The sequence below is a fragment of the Ambystoma mexicanum genome, chromosome 1q (assembly GCF_040938575.1).
Source record: "Ambystoma mexicanum isolate Mex_15411 chromosome 1q, UKY_AmexF1_1, whole genome shotgun sequence".
NCBI lineage: Eukaryota > Metazoa > Chordata > Amphibia > Caudata > Ambystomatidae > Ambystoma > Ambystoma mexicanum.
Genome location: NC_090922.1, coordinates 1,496,761,260 through 1,496,788,718, shown reverse-complemented (window position 1 = coordinate 1,496,788,718; position 27,459 = coordinate 1,496,761,260).

Sequence of the window (27,459 nt, the reverse complement as noted above, 5' to 3'; positions counted from 1 at the left end):
CTCTCACCATTCATCACCAAACTTATTAATGCCTCCTTCTCTTCGGGTACCATCCCCAATAACCTTAAAGAATCTTGGGTCCTCCCCTACACAAAAAACCCACCCTAGACCCGACGATCCCCACTAATTACAGACCCATTACCACCGTCCCCTTCTTGCTCAAAAATTAGATAAGACAGCCTATCAACAAATACAAAAATACCTTGAGCAAAACCACCACCTGGGAATCTGGCAATCAGGCTTTAGACCGCAACATGGGACAGAGACAGCTCTCATTGACCTTAAGGCCCAAATCGACACTCTGAGAGACAATGGGAAAAACGGCTCTGTTGCTCCTTCTAGACCTCTCCGCAGCATTCGATCTAGTTGATCACAAAATTCTTTGTGACCACCTAAACTCGGCTGCCCACTTCTCCCAAAAAGCCATCGGCTGGATTGAGTCATTCCTGAGCAACAGATCCATGCGTGTCTTTTCCACCTTAGCTTACGCTGACCCCATACCCATCACAAGTGGGGTCCCCCAGGGATCATGTGTCTCCCCTACCCTTTACAACGTGTTCACAAAGCCCCTGTTTGATGATCTTGACGGTCTGGGTATCCCCTACACTAATTACGCTGATGATACCCAGATACTCATCCCATTGATGGGAGATTACAACAAGGATTTGGACTTGCTGAACAGGGAGTACCTCATCATCCAGGCATGGATGGACTCCCACAGTCTATGCCTGAATGATGACAAGGCTGAACTCATCATCCTCGGATCCACCCCAATCTAAACAAACTGGACCACAACTATTCGAGCTTCACTATAGACGGCAACCCCATCAAGGTAGCAAAAGTAGTGAAAACCCTAGGAATCTACCTAGACTCCGCCCTTAACTTCCACAAACAGGATAGCTCTATGGCCTCTTCCACAGCCTACACATGTAGGCTTATAAGAGCAGCCAAACCTTTCCTATCCACTCAGAATTGCATTACCCTAGCCAGAGCCCTTGTTTTATCCAAACTCGACTATTGTAATGCCCTTTATGTTGGAGCCAACAAACAGATTACTAACAAAATCCAGACCCTGCAAAATAATGCAGCGCTTAGCATCCCCAAGAGAGCAAACATCTCCAACATCAGGAGATCTCATAACTGGCTCACCACCACCGACAAAATCTGGCTCAAAGTCGCCTCCTTAGCACACAAATGCCCCAATAATGCAGCCCCCCGCTACTTAGCTGACAGAATAAAAAGATACTCCCCTAACAGGCCCACCAGAACCTCCAATGCTAATTTGCTTACAGTTCCCAGGTTCAATCGATCCAAAATGGGCGGGAACAGCTTCCAGGTGAAAGCAGCCCAACACTGGAACTCCCTGCCACTCGCTCTAAGGACACCCCAAACCTACCCCCTCTTTTGACGTAACTACATTCAGTGGTTAAAGAATAACGACCAATAACTGATCTGCCTCTGCATTTTATGCTTCTATGTAAATATGTATATTTGTAAACTGCATATCATTGTATCTATCGCAACTGAATTAACCTATGCATATCCTGTAAACTACTGTACAGCATTGTAACCAAGCTGAGGATAACCTTACTGCTCCTGCGCCCTCATAACTTTGGGTCTGGCACGCAATATAAATGAATAAACTAAACTAAACTAAGACACTAGTGAATATGTGTGTACCTCAGTGTAGGCATCTAATCAAGATTAAAATGTACAATATAAAGTAGCGCAAGCGGATCGGAGGGCAAATGCCCTACACATTGGAACATAACAGCATAACAGCTTAAAAACAAGAGCACAGGCAGTCAGGGGACTCACCTGAAAGGAGTGCCGGAATGTTCTGCAAGTGAGAGAGAGTCCAGAGTGAAGGTCGGGGTTTGTTCAAAGTGTGTAATTGCAACGGTAAGAGGCAAAAGGAAACGGTCTCAGATGGACAATGACACATATAATTCCCCCAGCCTGTTAGAGCCCAGTGCGCTAAACACCTGGCCTGTGGGCCAAAGATTGGCGGGAAGGCGAGGGGGGGAGAGAGAATGAAACAAAAGAACTCACCCTCCCGATTTAGACAGGAGACCCCCGACCTTTGCATCAAAAATGTTGCTATTTTGGGTTTTTCCATCCTAAAATAATTCTAACCCTAATGAAATCCAATGGGAAATAATGAGAAGTTCCGTTCTCCCAATTCCTGTGACAAAATCTCGCTCCCAGGTGCTCTGAAACGTTGGCATGAATGGACAATGTACTGGACAAAGCAAAGAGGTGCTGGGAATGTTGGCTCCAGTCCCAGGAGACAGGCGACAGACATTACATTAGCCCTTTTCTCTATTCAGAGGTCACTGGGTGATTAACTTGAGAGTCAGGAAGGACCAGGATATCCACATACCCACAATCCTATGCGGAATGTTCATATATACAATATATACAATAATGATAGCAGAAGCTTTATATTCCTGTAAAACAATACATGGAGAGGCACTCTGAAGAGGACAAACTGAATATTACTAGTTTCTTTATTTCAAATCCTGCACTGGTTTGACACTGTAATTCTCAGTCCTCGCAGAGAGATAATACATTCTACACCATCAGTCGCTTCAGGAGCTTTTCTCTGTACAGAGGTCGCCGGGTCAGGGAAGAGCTCACTCTGGTCAGGGGTCAATGAACTGGAGCTTGAGAATACCTCAGTGCGGAAACAGCAAAAAGCAGCCACTGCTCAGAGCAGCTCAGTGAGTAGAAGGCAATACAGCAGTGCACCCAGATATCCACATACCCACAATCCTTTGCGGAAATATGCATAGACAAAACCTTTACAATGATAGCAGAAGCTGTATATTTGTGTAAAACAGTACATGGAGTCGTACCTTGAAGATCACAAACTAAATTTAACTCGTTTATTTTAAATCCTGTACTGATCCGACACTATCATGTTCAGCGTTGAGGTGTTAAAAAGTGCGCGCGTAGACGATTGTGGAGTTGTTTTGCAAAGGATGGAAGTGAACCTACAGTTCACCGTGATGCCCCGCATCAGCTCAAACCTTTCCTTAATACAGCTTGTGAGGCCTCTTCCGCGTTCAGAGACCTGCCAAAAATTGGGTTTAGAGCCTGCGGTCACTGCCACACAGAGTGCAGTAACATGCCGGCTGCAGAATAACGCGAAGCATGCACAAACGGCGGTGTTATGTAATATCGAGGTATATCTGTACCTTGGAAGAATAGAGTGCGGGCAGATTTATTTAAAATAAAGTAGGCTTAATTTCCATATGCTATTCGTGCAGTGACTGTATGCATTGAATTAAATTCATATAAAGCGTATCTCTGATTGTGCAACAAGTTGGTATATGCAGATTACAATGGATTATGGGCAAGCGGATATCCGTGAGGGGTAGAATGTCCATGAGCTGAACTGTTCAGAGCAGTAGCTGGATTCAGTGCAGAGTTTGTGCTTTTGTCACTTGTCCTAATACAAAAACGCATATACTTGAAAGCATGTTTCACACGTTGGCAGTGAAATGTATTTACTTCTCATCTTCCTTGTCACAGTACTTACACCTGCCTTCCCCTCAACTATGTAAGATCAGTCCTTATCTATTTTATTTATTTTTTTAATAAACTTTATCGTGCATTTGGTTAAAGAAAACCTTAAAAACTACTTTATATCACACAACACATAAAATTGTATTTTATATATTCATGCATTTTATAAAATAATGTAATATCACATTTTTGTAAGATATAATATATTCAAATAAAATTCCTATTACTATTAGTGAATACAATTCAAGTTTCAATTCATGTAAATTGCTCTAATCTAAAACTAATTACACTAGACAACTGGCTGGCTAAAACAATTTACTTTGACTCAAGTAAGTGGATTAAAAAACGTATTCCATAGAAATTTGGAGCTGCAGTAATCACAATAGATTACGTGCAGTAAAGTCTATTCCAATCTTGATAAATTTGTATGCATTCCATACAATCCACAAAATTCCCATATGCCTTAACATGAGCATTCAACCTTGTGCAGCATGGCAAAACCTGCCTGTCAGTTTCGGCCTTCCTTGTTATTGATATTTGTGCACATTAGTGTCTCGAGAGTGACCATTTTCCTCTTATGGGACGCTTGAATCGACGGGCTGTGTCTGCCGGCACCAGACTTTCTGGTCACCTAAGTGTTCATTCAAGTAGAACCCTGATCACTTGGAGCTACCAGAATATAGTGAAGTTCTGATGGTCGAGTGGTAGGTATTGTTGTAGGCGTATTCAGCCAGTGGCAAAAGATCTTTCCAATCGTCTTGTGCAGCGCTTACATAACTGCAGAGATATCCCTCAAGGGTTTGATTTAATCTCTCAGTCTCGCCATTTGATTGAGGATGATATCCCGAGCTCAGTGCTCGCGATATACCCAGAATGTGGTAGACCTGTTTCCAATACCGTGAGGTTTATTGCGATCCTCGGTCGCAAATAATTGTTTCAGGGAGACCAGGAGAGAGCACATCTCCCCCATCAGAATTTCTTGCAAATGGCTCTGCATTCAACAAACAATTGAGCTAAAAACACTTTGCCTTACTTACAAAGCCTTAAACCACCTAGCCCCCCCATATCTCACCAACAAACTGTCTTTGAAGCCGAACAATAGAATCACTAGATCTGCTAACACTCTCTGCCTCACTGTGCCTAGATTCACCTCTAAAAGAGCTGGCGGCTCAAGTTTCACGGTCCTCGCCCCTCAACTTTGGAACTCCCTGCCGTTGAATACCAAATCGGCCGCCTCATTCCATCTGTTCAGGAAGGTAGTCATTGGGTGGCTATTAGACAAAACCAAAACCAATCCAAAGCCCAACTAAGACCATGACTACGGTATATTTTGTACATACTACTCAAATGTTCTAATTGTATGCTCTAAATATCGCCGATTGTATAGCCTGTACATCATTTCTACATAGTGTATATCTGCATAATTTTTATATTGTGTACCTCTGTAACCTGTCTTTAAGTGCCCTTTTACTCCAGGGTGTGGTGTGCTATATAAGTAAAATAAACAAACAAACAAACATGTAGAGAAAACACATGAGTTATGAAGATTCGAGCCTTTTGAGCAGCGGTAGGGAGCCATAAAAGAGAAACAAAGTGTGCCATCTGATCTAGGTAATTCAACCACGAAGTCTGTGTATATGATCTGCCATGGACGAGAAGGGAGTGGCATCTTTATCAGTTTCCCCAAAGGGGAATGACGAGGAGACTTGGTTTGAAGACACATTGGGCATGATTCCACGTGTTCTCGGGTGTCCTTCTTTAAACTTGGCCACCAGAAGTATCGAGAGACACATCTTGAGTTGTGGCGGTTCCTCTGTGTCTGGCAGTTTTAGAATGGTGGCACATCCCCAACACTTCCTTTTGAAGGGACCTTGTTGGTAGCTCTATGACCCAAAAAGTAACATCCTTCCGTAAAGGTTAATGCAGACCTCGCCCATTTTGGTAATGGATATTTTCGGGCTGTCTCAGATTGTGATCTTAGTCGTGTTAAGAAATCTGAAGGAGTTTGAAGTCCCAATGCCAAACGTGGAAAGATGGGTTCTGTTCGGAATTGGTCCGAAGGAATCAGTTCTTTACGGGAAAAAGCATCTGCTCTCAGATTACTCCTTCCCAGTATGAAGGAGAAATGAATTCGGAAAGGTGAAACAAAATGTGCCCTGTCTACTGTTGCATGTTTGGGCATATTGAAAGATCCTAAGATTTTGATGGTCTGTCGGTACCTCCACTGGAAATCTTGCCCCGAGCAGAACGTGTCGCCATTCTTCAAAAGCTCTCTTTATAGCCAGAAGCTCCTTTTCCAGAACAGTGTAGTTTAGTTCAGCTGTGGAAAGGGTCTTAGACAGATATGCTATTGGGCGTTATTGAGCCTGGCCATCTAACTGTAACAATACAGCCCCTGCGGCATACTGTGAGGCGTCTGTCTCCACAATAAACTGACAGTTCTGCTCTAGGGTCTTCAATATGGGAGCAGATGTAAAACATCTTTTAAGTTTATCAAACTTGTGTCTCTGGTCCCCATTGGAATTACTTGCCCTTCTTAAGTAGATTGGTCAACGGTTAGGTCAAGGAAGAGAAGTTCGGTATACATTTTCGGTAGAAATTAGCGAATCCTACAAACCTTTGGATGTCTTTCCGTGAAGTAGGAATAGGCCATTCTCTTACTGCTGATTTCTTCTCTGGATCCATTTCGATTCCCTCGGCAGATAGCACATATCCCAAATATGCCACCTAGGTTGATGGAAGGAGCATTTTTCCAATTTACAGTAAAGATGATTCTGTTGGAGTCTCCTTAGAACTTCACTGAGGTGCCGATAATGCTCCTGTAATGAGAGTGAAAACACTAGTACATCATCTAGATAGATGATCACATTATGTAGTAGAAGGTCTGCAAACTGATGGTCCATGAACCTTTGAAACACTGCTGGAGCATTTGAAAGAACGAAGGGCATGACTCGATATTGGAAATGGCCAAATGGGGTTCTGAAGGCTGTCTTCCACTCGTCACCTTGTTTGATTCTAATTAAATGATAGACTCCCTTTAGGTCCAGTTTGGTATAAACCTTAGCTCCTTTTACCGCCTCTAAGATATCTGGAATAAGAGGCATTGGGTATTTGCCCGGGACAGTGATCTTGTTCAATCCCCTAAAATCAATGCAAGGACGTAATTCGGCCGTGTTCTTCTTAGGGATGAAAAATAAGGAAGCAGCAGCTGGAGATGTGGATTCCGTTATGAGACCATTCTTAATGTTAGTCTTCAGGTAGTCCCGAAGTACCTCCTTTTCAGTATTGGAGAGAATATACATTCTCCCAAAAGGAAGAGGTTGATCAGGGAGCAAAGTTATGGCGCAATCGTACCTTCTATGTGGGGGCAATTGAGTATATTTTGAGGTGGAGAATACCTCTTGAAATTGTTGATACCTTTCCGGAAGACCGGTTATCTAGCATAGTGTTGTGATCCCTTGAGTCTCTGAGGGAGTAGCTGTGGGCTCTAGTGGAAGTCCCCTACAATCTTCTATACAATGGGCTAGACAATACTCAGACTCCAGGAAAATAGAGCCTACTGACCAGTTGATAAACAGATTCTGTTGTCTCAACCATGGAAGCCTGAGAATGATTGGATGGTGAGCAGCCCTAATAATGTCCAAAGAAAGAATTTCCTGATGAGCAGAGATGGTCATTAGCAGAGGAATTGTCTGATGCTTAGTGGGCCCAGAAACTAGAGGACTACCATCCACGCTTTCCACAGGAATAGGCTCAGTCTTTGGTGAGCGCGGAATACCATGGATCTTGGCCCAATGATCATCTATAAAATTCCCGGCTGCACCACTGTCTATGAGAGTGGGAACGTCCTGAAGCTTGTGCCCATCAACTGTTAAGGAGATTTTTAGGATCAGCATATGTGTATCCCGAGGACGAAGACACAGGGAAGTATGTGTTCTGGTTGATGAACCTTGTTCTTGCAGAATTTCCCGAACCGTGGCTCCTCTCACGGCCGGGAACTGGTGTTTCTCGATCTCCTAGGTGGTGCAATTGGACACTCTTGTACGGAATGGATGTTCGCCCCACAATACATACAAAGTCCGAAAGTGCGCCTACGTGCCCGTTCTTCAGGGGATAGAAGACCGCTTGCTGCTGACCCCAATTGCATGGGTTCTTCTGTAGTATTCGCTCAACTTGCGTGGTGCTGAATAGATAACGGTCGAGAAATCCTCCCTTTCCTACGTTCACTCTAACGCTCCTTCAGACGGTAGTCAATCTGCATCACTAATGCGATAAATTCGGTGAGAGTGGTGGGCCTTGGTACTCTATACACTTCATCCTTAAGGGCTTCTGACAGACCTCTTTTGAAGATGGTCATCCGTGCCTCGTCAGACCAGGTGGTTTCACTAGCCATCTGTTTGAACCGAGTGATATAAGCCAGAATGTCTTGATTTCCCTGTTTTAAATCTAAGAGATGTTCTTGTGATGCTACTCTAATCTCCTGTCTCCCAAATATAGAACGAATGCTATTGAAAAACGCGGTGTGTGAGTCTAGGATTGGGTTATTGGTAGTGACCAACGGAGTTGCCCAGGCCAGAGCAGGTCCGGTCATCTGCGATATCATGTATCCTACCCTGTCTCTGTCAGTATGGAAGTAAGCTCCTTTAAATGTAAATTGAATCGCACATGAATCTATAAACTCTTTTACTTTATGTGGATTCCCGTCAAATTTTCCACCAGGCAGTGGGCCTGGCAGAACCTCTGAACAATGGGGAATGCGACTAACAGCCTGCTTGTTGTGCAGCTTGTTGTGCTGCCTGCTTTTGATTCTGCCTGAGAGAGGCATTTTCCTGTTTGAGCTGCTGTATCTCTGTAGTGAGTGACTGACCTGCAGCTATTAACTGCTGTATCTGCAGATCCATGTCGATAAGGACCTATGGTACAGCAGAGATCATCCAAGGTCTACTCAGCTCTGGTTGAAATGGGAAAAACCCTTCCACGGGCGTTGCTATCTGTTATGCTTGGATCACAATCAGAGCGAAATGTAGAAAAATTGATGACAACCCACCTGAGTGTAGCTCGATCTCTTTAGGTGACAGCTGTTTGTTGAGTAAAGGAATCTACCTGTGGTCCCTTCTGCGCCCCAGCCCAAGGCTTGGGTGCAGAGAGAAACCCAGGGAAACCCCAAAGGGAAAAAAACCCTGTGAAGAGCTGCTGGGGTACGTGGTTTCCTAGTGCAGTCTTCAGATGGAGAGGGTCGGTGATCCTAATCTCAGGAAATGAATCTTCGATGATTTAACCGGATCTGGAGTCTTCTGATATAGCACTACATAGAGAGCAATGGAGGTTATTGTTGATATAATGACCCCCGGCTCTCTTCCCACTCCCGAGAGATCTTGCTTACCTCTGAATCGTTGTAGTCGGAAGGTAAAGGATTTTAGGTTCAGCAGGAGAGAGAGTGAAGCCTGCACAGCTGGAGGAGTACAAAGAATAGAATGAGGAATGAGGTTGAGGGCACCTATGTCTCCCCGAATATGCTTTTACCCAAAACTGCCCACTACCTGCGGACAAGAGGTACAAGAGCTGAGGCACTCATGCCTCTCTGATCACAGGGATCTGCAGGGTGACAGAATGCGTCGGGGTCGTTCCTAGTGAAAGTGGATGGAAGATAGTGACATGTTAGTACGTCTCTGCAGGCCTGCGGGAAGGAATATTCCGTGGGCAAAATAAGAAGGAGGAGTTATTAAAGGTAAACACACCATGACGGATGTGAACAGCTCGCCGTGGAAGCAGAGAGTGAAGATACCGCGTCGAGATTGTTCCGCGGTTGACATGAACCACTCGCCGTGAAAAAGGAGAGTGAAGGCAGCGTTCTTAGATAAGAGCAGGCAGGGTTGGAGTTTACGGAGTCGGCGCTTCCAGAACACTAGGTAAGTGGGGCAAGAGGCTGGACTAAGGAGGTTAGGATTAAAGGTATGCAATTTCTGCACGTTTAAGAATATAGAGAGAGATCTACTCCAAACGAACTTGCAAAGTGTGCCAGCACTCCTATGAGAGTAGCGACGCAAGGTGCTGTTGCTCTTCCTTCCGGATATGCTGCACTGGAAGGGGGAGTGGCCTCCTGGGACAGACCCATTGCGCGGTCAGCTAGACCGGAACTAGGAATATCGTGCGCCTCCATCTTGAAGGGTGCCATGCCCTGCATCGGAGGAGCCAATGATACATGCATTACACCAGTTTAGTCCATTATAGTGCTTTCTAGGATTTGTCTCTCTGGATTTATAATGGGGAATCTAGGACTACAAGTCCCAGAATTCAAAGGAAGAAACAGTTCTGGGCAATGCCATTGTACAGAGCACATTATGCCATGCGACTTTGAATGTTTAAAGGCAAACTAAATAGGAAAACTAAGAAATATCACCCAAACAGGAAATTATCCCATAGATACTAAAACATGTTATAAACGCACACATTTGTAAAGTTTGTTATCAAGTTTGACTGCCGCTTTTTAAGTTGGCCATGCCCCTTTAGTCCACTCCCAGCACTATATGCCACACTTCCTTGTTAGAGCCCTCCCCTCAATTTCTCAACCCAGTTTAAGCAATGGGTGCATGGTTACTTAAAAATCAGTAGCCTACTACCTAAACTGTAGGGTGGGAAGTATGACATTGCTGCCATCATCTCATCTCTCCTTCTTTAGTGAGGGAAATGCATACATGCCAACCCTTCCGATTTAAACTAATGGCGAGTTCCCATGTGTGTACAAATGTCTAGTATAAAAGACAGATACTACAAAACTAAGCTGGGGCTGAGGTGTGAGAAAGCACTATCCTCAGTCTTAGGGTGGCAAAACAAAACAAGAGAGAGCAAAACCCTGCATTGAACTAAGGTCCGAGAGTGATATGAATTATCCGTAAGGTGAGGTAGCTGCAATGAAAACCTCATCAAAATGATGTTCATATTTAATCAAAACATCTTTCCACGTCAACAGGATGTATGCCTACAATCATGGAACACATTTCAATGCATACAAGCTGTTGTAATACAAAAATCAAATCAAAAACACCATGGCCCTGATTCACAGAATGTATTCCTATGGGATTGCGCCATTATGAAACACTTCCATGAATCAGGCCCCACATGTGTATTAAACAAAAAGTATGAACAAATCAACACAATCATGCAGATTCAGAGTATGTTATTGAATTACATTTGTTTGTAACATACTTTACAAAGCACATACATTGAGAATCTGCAGTTAAATATGTGCAGAAAGTGTGGTGAGTGCCCACTGTTTGTCAATTTAACATTAGCATTAGTCTATCTGCGGGTCTACGTCCAAAGAACAAGAAGTTAGAAGCAATTATACAATAATGCCTGTCCTTGTCGAATAACAGAGTGATGGGATCTTGTGGTAGACGCCTTGTGTAGAGAGGATAGCCTGACTGTGAATTAGTGATAGACGTTTCGGCTGGTGTCTTAAATTCAGCGACCAAAGCCTTCTTCAGGATCCATAACAATTGCTTAAACGGGGAACCTGCATCACCAGCACCACTTCTTCAAAAATCGCCACCCAAACTTGTGCATCACTGCAGACGAGCGAATATTAAAGCCTGCAAAGGAAAACCCTATATTTGCACAATTTCGGCTGAAAAAGCAAAAATGAGCCCATCACCACCATTAAGGTACATGAGGTACCTAGTAGCTCCAAGATGGCCAACCGCGACATGCCTGCAGCCCCCTCTGCCTAACCAGGCCACCAGCAGCCTGCCAATTGTCTATTCGGCCTATTTCAATCCCCATTGGCCCCCTCCAAGGCCTACGGGAGACAAGGCCATCACCTGTTTTGCACCTGTTTTTGCCGTGTCTGCCATCTGCCAGCCCCCCTGGCTTGCGCACCAGACCCTAGCAAAGGTAACATTGCAACTCCATACCAGCCGCCGCTCTACTATCACTGGCTGACTACCATTGCTACTCGTGCCTCCAAGAGTTAACACCCTTGTTATCATCTAACTGAATTTTGTCAACTGTACCTTACGCTCTACATGCGGGCGCTCGCCTACTTTCAAGCAATTACTTCTTCCACTCTATGAAAATACTGCACCTAGCCCAGTCTATGAATGTTAAACCTAGATAGACCCTGATACACTAGTGCCTCACACTTGCCTGCACAGTGTTTTTAGCCCAATTTGTGATTCTCAAATCTAGACAGACCCTGTTGTCATATTGGTTATCATTGGTCTGCACAGTGTTTTTAGCCCAATTTGTGATTCTCAAATCTAGACAGACCCTGTTGTCATGTTGATTATCATTTGCCTGCACAGTTTTTTTAGCCCAATTTGTGATTCTCAAATCTAGACAGACCCTGTTGTCATATTGATTATCATTTGCCTGCACAGTGTTTTTAGCCCAACCTGTGGTTCTCAAATCTAGACAGACCCTGTTGTCATATTGGTTATCATTTGCCTGAACAGTGTTTTTAGCCCAACTTGTGATTCTCAAATCTAGACAGACCCTGTTGTCATATTGGTTATCATTTGCCTGCACGGTGTTTTTAGCCCAATTTGTGATTCTCAAATCTAGGCAGACCCTGTTGTCATATTATTAGTACCCAGCTATCCCACTCTTGACAACGACTCCGGCTGAATAACTACCGCGGCCACCCAAGATGCACCTAGCAGTTGCTTGCCTTGCTATCTGACTCCCACTTATACCTACAGAATGTACCTACAAGGCCTCTTCTCAGCACTTCTGAGAGTATTTCTCCACGTCAACCACCTGTCCAGCCACCCCAGCCTTACCTCTAGCTATGCCTCCATAGGAACCACTTCTCCACTCACGATGCACCTCTCTATACCAGGTAGCCTCACTGCCAGAAACTCCAAATTACGTGCCAGACTACCCAAAATATATGAGCCCCGATCCAGAGACTCTAACCAGTCCAAATTGACCAACCGGACCCTACCCATGCTTCCGATCCCCCCCACCAACCGTCCCTTGGACACACCCAAGCAATGCCAAACTAACACCAAGCATAAGGTTCACAACTTAACCACCACAACCACCCGTACTAAATCTATCACCCCTCTCATACGAGGCGCCTTAATTAAGGCACGATCAGTAGTAGCCCATGCCACAGATATAGCAGACCTCATTCTAGCAGAAGAACTAGACTTCCTAGCCATTACCGAGTCCTGGCTCCATTCAGCTGCTGGACCTGCTCTCTCACTAGCCGTCCCTGACGACTACACTATCCTCTGAGCGGACAGAACAGAATCCAGAGGTGGAGGCCTGCCAAAACACACCTCAACATCAGACTTGACACCACCAATCACCTCCCATCATGCACATCTCTCACAGCTAAACTTCCTACCGCCAACTCCCAAACTATAACCATCCACTTACTCTACTGACCCCCTGGCCCGCCTGGTTCCTTTGAGGAAGACTTCACCACCGCCATCACTAATAACCTAAAAAACTCCTCCTGGACTGGGTATCTGACCACAACTGTGTGGCCTCCATCACAGCTAACACCCCCCAATCATGGTCCGACCACCATCTCCTCGCCTTCAACCTGGAAGCTGCTAGCCCTATTACTAACAACCTTCTAGCCACAGCTATCCCTACGAGAAGCAAGAAAAACATCACAGCTGAAAAACTCATCCCTCTTATCCTCCCAACCTTGAACCAACTCCCAGCCACCTCCAACCCCCACTACCTCGTACAAAGCTACAATAGCATGTGCTCAGCCTTAGACTCTATCGCACCCGTAAAACTGAGAAAGTGTAAGCCGAAAAAACACTTGAACACATGGTTCTCTACTCATTTAAAAGCCCTCAGATCTGAGAAACTCATAAAGGAACAAGCCTGGAGACAACCACCAACAGACACCAACAAGCAGACCCTGAACAACATAGTCTCTACTTACAAAAAGGAAATCATCACCGCTAAACAGGAATCATACAATCAGAGAATATCACAAGCCAAATCTAGTACTAAGGAACTGTTTACTACCATCAAAGAGCTGGAAACACCCGTCCTAGTCCCATACACATGTGTGACAGATAAACAATGGTGTGCCAGTGTCCAAAAGGCCCTGTCTAGTAAAGTAGCAGGCCTCCAAATCAAAATCTCTAACAAGAAAGAATCACTAACCAAGTCTACCAACTTCACTAACACCCCCACACACCCAACACCTCACCCCACGCCCCAGAACCTGATACCTAACCAACTCTCCCGCTTCAGCTTTTCCAAAGTCTCCACGTTAGAAGTGGAAAAAATAATTCTCAGCCTCAAACCATCAAACTGTCAAGGCGACCCTTGCCCCTGTCAAATCATCAAAGACGCATCTAGAGACCTCTCACCATTCATCACCAAACTTATTAATACCTCCTTCTCTTCGGGTACCATCCCCAATAACCTTAAAGAATCTTGGGTCCTCCCCTACACAAAAAACCCACCCTAGACCCGACGATCCCCACTAATTACAGACCCATTACCACCGTCCCCTTCTTGCTCAAAAATTAGATAAGACAGCCTATCAACAAATACAAAAATACCTTGAGCAAAACCACCACCTGGGAATCTGGCAATCAGGCTTTAGACCGCAACATGGGACAGAGACAGCTCTCATTGACCTTAAGGCCCAAATCGACACTCTGAGAGACAATGGGAAAAACGGCTCTGTTGCTCCTTCTAGACCTCTCCGCAGCATTCGATCTAGTTGATCACAAAATTCTTTGTGACCACCTAAACTCGGCTGCCCACTTCTCCCAAAAAGCCATCGGCTGGATTGAGTCATTCCTGAGCAACAGATCCATGCGTGTCTTTTCCACCTTAGCTTACGCTGACCCCATACCCATCACAAGTGGGGTCCCCCAGGGATCATGTGTCTCCCCTACCCTTTACAACGTGTTCACAAAGCCCCTGTTTGATGATCTTGACGGTCTGGGTATCCCCTACACTAATTACGCTGATGATACCCAGATACTCATCCCATTGATGGGAGATTACAACAAGGATTTGGACTTGCTGAACAGGGAGTACCTCATCATCCAGGCATGGATGGACTCCCACAGTCTATGCCTGAATGATGACAAGGCTGAACTCATCATCCTCGGATCCACCCCAATCTAAACAAACTGGACCACAACTATTCGAGCTTCACTATAGACGGCAACCCCATCAAGGTAGCAAAAGTAGTGAAAACCCTAGGAATCTACCTAGACTCCGCCCTTAACTTCCACAAACAGGATAGCTCTATGGCCTCTTCCACAGCCTACACATGTAGGCTTATAAGAGCAGCCAAACCTTTCCTATCCACTCAGAATTGCATTACCCTAGCCAGAGCCCTTGTTTTATCCAAACTCGACTATTGTAATGCCCTTTATGTTGGAGCCAACAAACAGATTACTAACAAAATCCAGACCCTGCAAAATAATGCAGCGCTTAGCATCCCCAAGAGAGCAAACATCTCCAACATCAGGAGATCTCATAACTGGCTCACCACCACCGACAAAATCTGGCTCAAAGTCGCCTCCTTAGCACACAAATGCCTCAATAATGCAGCCCCCCGCTACTTAGCTGACAGAATAAAAAGATACTCCCCTAACAGGCCCACCAGAACCTCCAATGCTAATTTGCTTACAGTTCCCAGGTTCAATCGATCCAAAATGGGCGGGAACAGCTTCCAGGTGAAAGCAGCCCAACACTGGAACTCCCTGCCACTCGCTCTAAGGACACCCCAAACCTACCCCCTCTTTAGACGTAACTACATTCAGTGGTTAAAGAATAACGACCAATAACTGATCTGCCTCTGCATTTTATGCTTCTATGTAAATATGTATATTTGTAAACTGCATATCATTGTATCTATCGCAACTGAATTAACCTATGCATATCCTGTAAACTACTGTACAGCATTGTAACCAAGCTGAGGATAACCTTACTGCTCCTGCGCCCTCATAACTTTGGGTCTGGCACGCAATATAAATGAATAAACTAAACTAAACTTAGACACTAGTGAATATGTGTGTACCTCAGTGTAGGCATCTAATCAAGATTAAAATGTACAATATAAAGTAGCGCAAGCGGATCGGAGGGCAAATGCCCTACACATTGGAACATAACAGCATAACAGCTTAAAAACAAGAGCACAGGCAGTCAGGGGACTCACCTGAAAGGAGTGCCCTAATGTTCTGCAAGTGAGAGAGAGTCCAGAGTGAAGGTCGAGGTTTGTTCAAAGTGTGTAATTGCAACGGTAAGAGGCAAAAGGAAACGGTCTCAGATGGACAATGACACATATAATTCCCCCAGCCTGTTAGAGCCCAGTGCGCTAAACACCTGGCCTGTGGGCCAAAGATTGGCGGGAAGGCGAGGGGGGGAGAGAGAATGAAACAAAAGAACTCACCCTCCCGATTTAGACAGGAGACCCCCGACCTTTGCATCAAAAATGTTGCTATTTTGGGTTTTTCCATCCTAAAATAATTCTAACCCTAATGAAATCCAATGGGAAATAATGAGAAGTTCCGTTCTCCCACTTCCTGTGACAAAATCTCGCTCCCAGGTGCTCTGAAACGTTGGCATGAATGGACAATGTACTGGACAAAGCAAAGAGGTGCTGGGAATGTTGGCTCCAGTCCCAGGAGACAGGCGACAGACATTACATTAGCCCTTTTCTCTATTCAGAGGTCACTGGGTGATTAACTTGAGAGTCAGGAAGGACCAGGATATCCACATACCCACAATCCTATGCGGAATGTTCATGTACACAATATATACAATAATGATAGCAGAAGCTTTATATTCCTGTAAAACAATACATGGAGAGGCACTCTGAAGAGGACAAACTGAATATTACTAGTTTCTTTATTTCAAATCCTGCACTGGTTTGACACTGTAATTCTCAGTCCTCGCAGAGAGATAATACATTCTACACCATCAGTCGCTTCAGGAGCTTTTCTCTGTACAGAGGTCGCCGGGTCAGGGAAGAGCTCACTCTGGTCAGGGGTCAATGAACTGGAGCTTGAGAATACCTCAGTGCGGAAACAGCAAAAAGCAGCCACTGCTCAGAGCAGCTCAGTGAGTAGAAGGCAATACAGCAGTGCACCCAGATATCCACATACCCACAATCCTTTGCGGAAATATGCATAGACAAAACCTTTACAATGATAGCAGAAGCTGTATATTTGTGTAAAACAGTACATGGAGTCGTACCTTGAAGATCACAAACTAAATTTAACTCGTTTATTTTAAATCCTGTACTGATCCGACACTATCATGTTCAGCGTTGAGGTGTTAAAAAGTGCGCGCGTGGACGATTGTGGAGTTGTTTTGCAAAGGATGGAAGTGAACCTACAGTTCACCGTGATGCCCCGCATCAGCTCAAACCTTTCCTTAATACAGCTTGTGAGGCCTCTTCCGCGTTCAGAGACCTGCCAAAAATTGGGTTTAGAGCCTGCGGTCACTGCCACACAGAGTGCAGTAACATGCCGGCTGCAGAATAACGCGAAGCATGCACAAACGGCGGTGTTATGTAATATCGAGGTATATCTGTACCTTGGAAGAATAGAGTGCGGGCAGATTTATTTAAAATAAAGTAGGCTTAATTTCCATAAGCTATTCGTGCAGTGACTGTATGCATTGAATTAAATTCATATAAAGCGTATCTCTGATTGTGCAACAAGTTGGTATATGCAGATTACAATGGATTATGGGCAAGCGGATATCCGTGAGGGGTAGAATGTCCATGAGCTGAACTGTTCAGAGCAGTAGCTGGATTCAGTGCAGAGTTTGTGCTTTTGTCACTTGTCCTAATACAAAAACGCATATACTTGAAAGCATGTTTCACACGTTGGCAGTGAAATGTATTTACTTCTCATCTTCCTTGTCACAGTACTTACACCTGCCTTCCCCTCAACTATGTAAGATCAGTCCTTATCTATTTTATTTATTTTTTTAATAAACTTTATCGTGCATTTGGTTAAAGAAAACCTTAAAAACTACTTTATATCACACAACACATAAAATTGTATTTTATATATTCATGCATTTTATAAAATAATGTAATATCACATTTTTGTAAGATATAATATATTCAAATAAAATTCCTATTACTATTAGTGAATACAATTCAAGTTTCAATTCATGTAAATTGCTCTAATCTAAAACTAATTACACTAGACAACTGGCTGGCTAAAACAATTTACTTTGACTCAAGTAAGTGGATTAAAAAACGTATTCCATAGAAATTTGGAGCTGCAGTAATCACAATAGATTACGTGCAGTAAAGTCTATTCCAATCTTGATAAATTTGTATGCATTCCATACAATCCACAAAATTCCCATATGCCTTAACATGAGCATTCAACCTTGTGCAGCATGGCAAAACCTGCCTGTCAGTTTCGGCCTTCCTTGTTATTGATATTTGTGCACATTAGTGTCTCGAGAGTGACCATTTTCCTCTTATGGGACGCTTGAATCGACGGGCTGTGTCTGCCGGCACCAGACTTTCTGGTCACCTAAGTGTTCATTCAAGTAGAACCCTGATCACTTGGAGCTACCAGAATATAGTGAAGTTCTGATGGTCGAGTGGTAGGTATTGTTGTAGGCGTATTCAGCCAGTGGCAAAAGATCTTTCCAATCGTCTTGTGCAGCGCTTACATAACTGCAGAGATATCCCTCAAGGGTTTGATTTAATCTCTCAGTCTCGCCATTTGATTGAGGATGATATCCCGAGCTCAGTGCTCGCGATATACCCAGAATGTGGTAGACCTGTTTCCAATACCGTGAGGTTTATTGCGATCCTCGGTCGCAAATAATTGTTTCAGGGAGACCAGGAGAGAGCACATCTCCCCCATCAGAATTTCTTGCAAATGGCTCTGCATTCAACAAACAATTGAGCTAAAAACACTTTGCCTTACTTACAAAGCCTTAAACCACCTAGCCCCCCCATATCTCACCAACAAACTGTCTTTGAAGCCGAACAATAGAATCACTAGATCTGCTAACACTCTCTGCCTCACTGTGCCTAGATTCACCTCTAAAAGAGCTGGCGGCTCAAGTTTCACGGTCCTCGCCCCTCAACTTTGGAACTCCCTGCCGTTGAATACCAAATCGGCCGCCTCATTCCATCTGTTCAGGAAGGTAGTCATTGGGTGGCTATTAGACAAAACCAAAACCAATCCAAAGCCCAACTAAGACCATGACTACGGTATATTTTGTACATACTACTCAAATGTTCTAATTGTATGCTCTAAATATCGCCGATTGTATAGCCTGTACATCATTTCTACATAGTGTATATCTGCATAATTTTTATATTGTGTACCTCTGTAACCTGTCTTTAAGTGCCCTTTTACTCCAGGGTGTGGTGTGCTATATAAGTAAAATAAACAAACAAACAAACATGTAGAGAAAACACATGAGTTATGAAGATTCGAGCCTTTTGAGCAGCGGTAGGGAGCCATAAAAGAGAAACAAAGTGTGCCATCTGATCTAGGTAATTCAACCACGAAGTCTGTGTATATGATCTGCCATGGACGAGAAGGGAGTGGCATCTTTATCAGTTTCCCCAAAGGGGAATGACGAGGAGACTTGGTTTGAAGACACATTGGGCATGATTCCACGTGTTCTCGGGTGTCCTTCTTTAAACTTGGCCACCAGAAGTATCGAGAGACACATCTTGAGTTGTGGCGGTTCCTCTGTGTCTGGCAGTTTTAGAATGGTGGCACATCCCCAACACTTCCTTTTGAAGGGACCTTGTTGGTAGCTCTATGACCCAAAAAGTAACATCCTTCCGTAAAGGTTAATGCAGACCTCGCCCATTTTGGTAATGGATATTTTCGGGCTGTCTCAGATTGTGATCTTAGTCGTGTTAAGAAATCTGAAGGAGTTTGAAGTCCCAATGCCAAACGTGGAAAGATGGGTTCTGTTCGGAATTGGTCCGAAGGAATCAGTTCTTTACGGGAAAAAGCATCTGCTCTCAGATTACTCCTTCCCAGTATGAAGGAGAAATGAATTCGGAAAGGTGAAACAAAATGTGCCCTGTCTACTGTTGCATGTTTGGGCATATTGAAAGATCCTAAGATTTTGATGGTCTGTCGGTACCTCCACTGGAAATCTTGCCCCGAGCAGAACGTGTCGCCATTCTTCAAAAGCTCTCTTTATAGCCAGAAGCTCCTTTTCCAGAACAGTGTAGTTTAGTTCAGCTGTGGAAAGGGTCTTAGACAGATATGCTATTGGGCGTTATTGAGCCTGGCCATCTTACTGTAACAATACAGCCCCTGCGGCATACTGTGAGGCGTCTGTCTCCACAATAAACTGACAGTTCTGCTCTAGGGTCTTCAATATGGGAGCAGATGTAAAACATCTTTTAAGTTTATCAAACTTGTGTCTCTGGTCCCCATTGGAATTACTTGCCCTTCTTAAGTAGATTGGTCAACGGTTAGGTCAAGGAAGAGAAGTTCGGTATACATTTTCGGTAGAAATTAGCGAATCCTACAAACCTTTGGATGTCTTTCCGTGAAGTAGGAATAGGCCATTCTCTTACTGCTGATTTCTTCTCTGGATCCATTTCGATTCCCTCGGCAGATAGCACATATCCCAAATATGCCACCTAGGTTGATGGAAGGAGCATTTTTCCAATTTACAGTAAAGATGATTCTGTTGGAGTCTCCTTAGAACTTCACTGAGGTGCCGATAATGCTCCTGTAATGAGAGTGAAAACACTAGTACATCATCTAGATAGATGATCACATTATGTAGTAGAAGGTCTGCAAACTGATGGTCCATGAACCTTTGAAACACTGCTGGAGCATTTGAAAGAACGAAGGGCATGACTCGATATTGGAAATGGCCAAATGGGGTTCTGAAGGCTGTCTTCCACTCGTCACCTTGTTTGATTCTAATTAAATGATAGACTCCCTTTAGGTCCAGTTTGGTATAAACCTTAGCTCCTTTTACCGCCTCTAAGATATCTGGAATAAGAGGCATTGGGTATTTGCCCGGGACAGTGATCTTGTTCAATCCCCTAAAATCAATGCAAGGACGTAATTCGGCCGTGTTCTTCTTAGGGATGAAAAATAAGGAAGCAGCAGCTGGAGATGTGGATTCCGTTATGAGACCATTCTTAATGTTAGTCTTCAGGTAGTCCCGAAGTACCTCCTTTTCAGTATTGGAGAGAATATACATTCTCCCAAAAGGAAGAGGTTGATCAGGGAGCAAAGTTATGGCGCAATCGTACCTTCTATGTGGGGGCAATTGAGTATATTTTGAGGTGGAGAATACCTCTTGAAATTGTTGATACCTTTCCGGAAGACCGGTTATCTAGCATAGTGTTGTGATCCCTTGAGTCTCTGAGGGAGTAGCTGTGGGCTCTAGTGGAAGTCCCCTACAATCTTCTATACAATGGGCTAGACAATACTCAGACTCCAGGAAAATAGAGCCTACTGACCAGTTGATAAACAGATTCTGTTGTCTCAACCATGGAAGCCTGAGAATGATTGGATGGTGAGCAGCCCTAATAATGTCCAAAGAAAGAATTTCCTGATGAGCAGAGATGGTCATTAGCAGAGGAATTGTCTGATGCTTAGTGGGCCCAGAAACTAGAGGACTACCATCCACGCTTTCCACAGGAATAGGCTCAGTCTTTGGTGAGCGCGGAATACCATGGATCTTGGCCCAATGATCATCTATAAAATTCCCGGCTGCACCACTGTCTATGAGAGTGGGAACGTCCTGAAGCTTGTGCCCATCAACTGTTAAGGAGATTTTTAGGATCAGCATATGTGTATCCCGAGGACGAAGACACAGGGAAGTACGTGTTCTGGTTGATGAACCTTGTTCTTGCAGCATTTCCCGAACCGTGGCTCCTCTCACGGCCGGGAACTGGTGTTTCTCGATCTCCTAGGTGGTGCAATTGGACACTCTTGTACGGAATGGATGTTCGCCCCACAATACATACAAAGTCCGAAAGTGCGCCTACGTGCCCGTTCTTCAGGGGATAGAAGACCGCTTGCTGCTGACCCCAATTGCATGGGTTCTTCTGTAGTATTCGCTCAACTTGCGTGGTGCTGAATAGATAACGGTCGAGAAATCCTCCCTTTCCTACGTTCACTCTAACGCTCCTTCAGACGGTAGTCAATCTGCATCACTAATGCGATAAATTCGGTGAGAGTGGTGGGCCTTGGTACTCTATACACTTCATCCTTAAGGGCTTCTGACAGACCTCTTTTGAAGATGGTCATCCGTGCCTCGTCAGACCAGGTGGTTTCACTAGCCATCTGTTTGAACCGAGTGATATAAGCCAGAATGTCTTGATTTCCCTGTTTTAAATCTAAGAGATGTTCTTGTGATGCTACTCTAATCTCCTGTCTCCCAAATATAGAACGAATGCTATTGAAAAACGCGGTGTGTGAGTCTAGGATTGGGTTATTGGTAGTGACCAACGGAGTTGCCCAGGCCAGAGCAGGTCCGGTCATCTGCGATATCATGTATCCTACCCTGTCTCTGTCAGTATGGAAGTAAGCTCCTTTAAATGTAAATTGAATCGCACATGAATCTATAAACTCTTTTACTTTATGTGGATTCCCGTCAAATTTTCCACCAGGCAGTGGGCCTGGCAGAACCTCTGAACAATGGGGAATGCGACTAACAGCCTGCTTGTTGTGCAGCTTGTTGTGCTGCCTGCTTTTGATTCTGCCTGAGAGAGGCATTTTCCTGTTTGAGCTGCTGTATCTCTGTAGTGAGTGACTGACCTGCAGCTATTAACTGCTGTATCTGCAGATCCATGTCGATAAGGACCTATGGTACAGCAGAGATCATCCAAGGTCTACTCAGCTCTGGTTGAAATGGGAAAAACCCTTCCACGGGCGTTGCTATCTGTTATGCTTGGATCACAATCAGAGCGAAATGTAGAAAAATTGATGACAACCCACCTGAGTGTAGCTCGATCTCTTTAGGTGACAGCTGTTTGTTGAGTAAAGGAATCTACCTGTAGTCCCTTCTGCGCCCCAGCCCAAGGCTTGGGTGCAGAGAGAAACCCAGGGAAACCCCAAAGGGAAAAAAACCCTGTGAAGAGCTGCTGGGGTACGTGGTTTCCTAGTGCAGTCTTCAGATGGAGAGGGTCGGTGATCCTAATCTCAGGAAATGAATCTTCGATGATTTAACCGGATCTGGAGTCTTCTGATATAGCACTACATAGAGAGCAATGGAGGTTATTGTTGATATAATGACCCCCGGCTCTCTTCCCACTCCCGAGAGATCTTGCTTACCTCTGAATCGTTGTAGTCGGAAGGTAAAGGATTTTAGGTTCAGCAGGAGAGAGAGTGAAGCCTGCACAGCTGGAGGAGTACAAAGAATAGAATGAGGAATGAGGTTGAGGGCACCTATGTCTCCCCGAATATGCTTTTACCCAAAACTGCCCACTACCTGCGGACAAGAGGTACAAGAGCTGAGGCACTCATGCCTCTCTGATCACAGGGATCTGCAGGGTGACAGAATGCGTCGGGGTCGTTCCTAGTGAAAGTGGATGGAAGATAGTGACATGTTAGTACGTCTCTGCAGGCCTGCGGGAAGGAATATTCCGTGGGCAAAATAAGAAGGAGGAGTTATTAAAGGTAAACACACCATGACGGATGTGAACAGCTCGCCGTGGAAGCAGAGAGTGAAGATACCGCGTCGAGATTGTTCCGCGGTTGACATGAACCACTCGCCGTGAAAAAGGAGAGTGAAGGCAGCGTTCTTAGATAAGAGCAGGCAGGGTTGGAGTTTACGGAGTCGGCGCTTCCAGAACACTAGGTAAGTGGGGCAAGAGGCTGGACTAAGGAGGTTAGGATTAAAGGTATGCAATTTCTGCACGTTTAAGAATATAGAGAGAGATCTACTCCAAACGAACTTGCAAAGTGTGCCAGCACTCCTATGAGAGTAGCGACGCAAGGTGCTGTTGCTCTTCCTTCCGGATATGCTGCACTGGAAGGGGGAGTGGCCTCCTGGGACAGACCCATTGCGCGGTCAGCTAGACCGGAACTAGGAATATCGTGCGCCTCCATCTTGAAGGGTGCCATGCCCTGCATCGGAGGAGCCAATGATACATGCATTACACCAGTTTAGTCCATTATAGTGCTTTCTAGGATTTGTCTCTCTGGATTTATAATGGGGAATCTAGGACTACAAGTCCCAGAATTCAAAGGAAGAAACAGTTCTGGGCAATGCCATTGTACAGAGCACATTATGCCATGCGACTTTGAATGTTTAAAGGCAAACTAAATAGGAAAACTAAGAAATATCACCCAAACAGGAAATTATCCCATAGATACTAAAACATGTTATAAACGCACACATTTGTAAAGTTTGTTATCAAGTTTGACTGCCGCTTTTTAAGTTGGCCATGCCCCTTTAGTCCACTCCCAGCACTATATGCCACACTTCCTTGTTAGAGCCCTCCCCTCAATTTCTCAACCCAGTTTAAGCAATGGGTGCATGGTTACTTAAAAATCAGTAGCCTACTACCTAAACTGTAGGGTGGGAAGTATGACATTGCTGCCATCATCTCATCTCTCCTTCTTTAGTGAGGGAAATGCATACATGCCAACCCTTCCGATTTAAACTAATGGCGAGTTCCCATGTGTGTACAAATGTCTAGTATAAAAGACAGATACTACAAAACTAAGCTGGGGCTGAGGTGTGAGAAAGCACTATCCTCAGTCTTAGGGTGGCAAAACAAAACAAGAGAGAGCAAAACCCTGCATTGAACTAAGGTCCGAGAGTGATATGAATTATCCGTAAGGTGAGGTAGCTGCAATGAAAACCTCATCAAAATGATGTTCATATTTAATCAAAACATCTTTCCACGTCAACAGGATGTATGCCTACAATCATGGAACACATTTCAATGCATACAAGCTGTTGTAATACAAAAATCAAATCAAAAACACCATGGCCCTGATTCACAGAATGTATTCCTATGGGATTGCGCCATTATGAAACACTTCCATGAATCAGGCCCCACATGTGTATTAAACAAAAAGTATGAACAAATCAACACAATCATGCAGATTCAGAGTATGTTATTGAATTACATTTGTTTGTAACATACTTTACAAAGCACATACATTGAGAATCTGCAGTTAAATATGTGCAGAAAGTGTGGTGAGTGCCCACTGTTTGTCAATTTAACATTAGCATTAGTCTATCTGCGGGTCTACGTCCAAAGAACAAGAAGTTAGAAGCAATTATACAATAATGCCTGTCCTTGTCGAATAACAGAGTGATGGGATCTTGTGGTAGACGCCTTGTGTAGAGAGGATAGCCTGACTGTGAATTAGTGATAGACGTTTCGGCTGGTGTCTTAAATTCAGCGACCAAAGCCTTCTTCAGGATCCATAACAATTGCTTAAACGGGGAACCTGCATCACCAGCACCACTTCTTCAAAAATCGCCACCCAAACTTGTGCATCACTGCAGACGAGCGAATATTAAAGCCTGCAAAGGAAAACCCTATATTTGCACAATTTCGGCTGAAAAAGCAAAAATGAGCCCATCACCACCATTAAGGTACATGAGGTACCTAGTAGCTCCAAGATGGCCAACCGCGACATGCCTGCAGCCCCCTCTGCCTAACCAGGCCACCAGCAGCCTGCCAATTGTCTATTCGGCCTATTTCAATCCCCATTGGCCCCCTCCAAGGCCTACGGGAGACAAGGCCATCACCTGTTTTGCACCTGTTTTTGCCGTGTCTGCCATCTGCCAGCCCCCCTGGCTTGCGCACCAGACCCTAGCAAAGGTAACATTGCAACTCCATACCAGCCGCCGCTCTACTATCACTGGCTGACTACCATTGCTACTCGTGCCTCCAAGAGTTAACACCCTTGTTATCATCTAACTGAATTTTGTCAACTGTACCTTACGCTCTACATGCGGGCGCTCGCCTACTTTCAAGCAATTACTTCTTCCACTCTATGAAAATACTGCACCTAGCCCAGTCTATGAATGTTAAACCTAGATAGACCCTGATACACTAGTGCCTCACACTTGCCTGCACAGTGTTTTTAGCCCAATTTGTGATTCTCAAATCTAGACAGACCCTGTTGTCATATTGGTTATCATTGGTCTGCACAGTGTTTTTAGCCCAATTTGTGATTCTCAAATCTAGACAGACCCTGTTGTCATGTTGATTATCATTTGCCTGCACAGTTTTTTTAGCCCAATTTGTGATTCTCAAATCTAGACAGACCCTGTTGTCATATTGATTATCATTTGCCTGCACAGTGTTTTTAGCCCAACCTGTGGTTCTCAAATCTAGACAGACCCTGTTGTCATATTGGTTATCATTTGCCTGAACAGTGTTTTTAGCCCAACTTGTGATTCTCAAATCTAGACAGACCCTGTTGTCATATTGGTTATCATTTGCCTGCACGGTGTTTTTAGCCCAATTTGTGATTCTCAAATCTAGGCAGACCCTGTTGTCATATTATTAGTACCCAGCTATCCCACTCTTGACAACGACTCCGGCTGAATAACTACCGCGGCCACCCAAGATGCACCTAGCAGTTGCTTGCCTTGCTATCTGACTCCCACTTATACCTACAGAATGTACCTACAAGGCCTCTTCTCAGCACTTCTGAGAGTATTTCTCCACGTCAACCACCTGTCCAGCCACCCCAGCCTTACCTCTAGCTATGCCTCCATAGGAACCACTTCTCCACTCACGATGCACCTCTCTATACCAGGTAGCCTCACTGCCAGAAACTCCAAATTACGTGCCAGACTACCCAAAATATATGAGCCCCGATCCAGAGACTCTAACCAGTCCAAATTGACCAACCGGACCCTACCCATGCTTCCGATCCCCCCCACCAACCGTCCCTTGGACACACCCAAGCAATGCCAAACTAACACCAAGCATAAGGTTCACAACTTAACCACCACAACCACCCGTACTAAATCTATCACCCCTCTCATACGAGGCGCCTTAATTAAGGCACGATCAGTAGTAGCCCATGCCACAGATATAGCAGACCTCATTCTAGCAGAAGAACTAGACTTCCTAGCCATTACCGAGTCCTGGCTCCATTCAGCTGCTGGACCTGCTCTCTCACTAGCCGTCCCTGACGACTACACTATCCTCTGAGCGGACAGAACAGAATCCAGAGGTGGAGGCCTGCCAAAACACACCTCAACATCAGACTTGACACCACCAATCACCTCCCATCATGCACATGTCTCACAGCTAAACTTCCTACCGCCAACTCCCAAACTATAACCATCCACTTACTCTACTGACCCCCTGGCCCGCCTGGTTCCTTTGAGGAAGACTTCACCACCGCCATCACTAATAACCTAAAAAACTCCTCCTGGACTGGGTATCTGACCACAACTGTGTGGCCTCCATCACAGCTAACACCCCCCAATCATGGTCCGACCACCATCTCCTCGCCTTCAACCTGGAAGCTGCTAGCCCTATTACTAACAACCTTCTAGCCACAGCTATCCCTACGAGAAGCAAGAAAAACATCACAGCTGAAAAACTCATCCCTCTTATCCTCCCAACCTTGAACCAACTCCCAGCCACCTCCAACCCCCACTACCTCGTACAAAGCTACAACAATAGCATGTGCTCAGCCTTAGACTCTATCGCACCCGTAAAACTGAGAAAGTGTAAGCCGAAAAAACACTTGAACACATGGTTCTCTACTCATTTAAAAGCCCTCAGATCTGAGAAACTCATAAAGGAACAAGCCTGGAGACAACCACCAACAGACACCAACAAGCAGACCCTGAACAACATAGTCTCTACTTACAAAAAGGAAATCATCACCGCTAAACAGGAATCATACAATCAGAGAATATCACAAGCCAAATCTAGTACTAAGGAACTGTTTACTACCATCAAAGAGCTGGAAACACCCGTCCTAGTCCCATACACATGTGTGACAGATAAACAATGGTGTG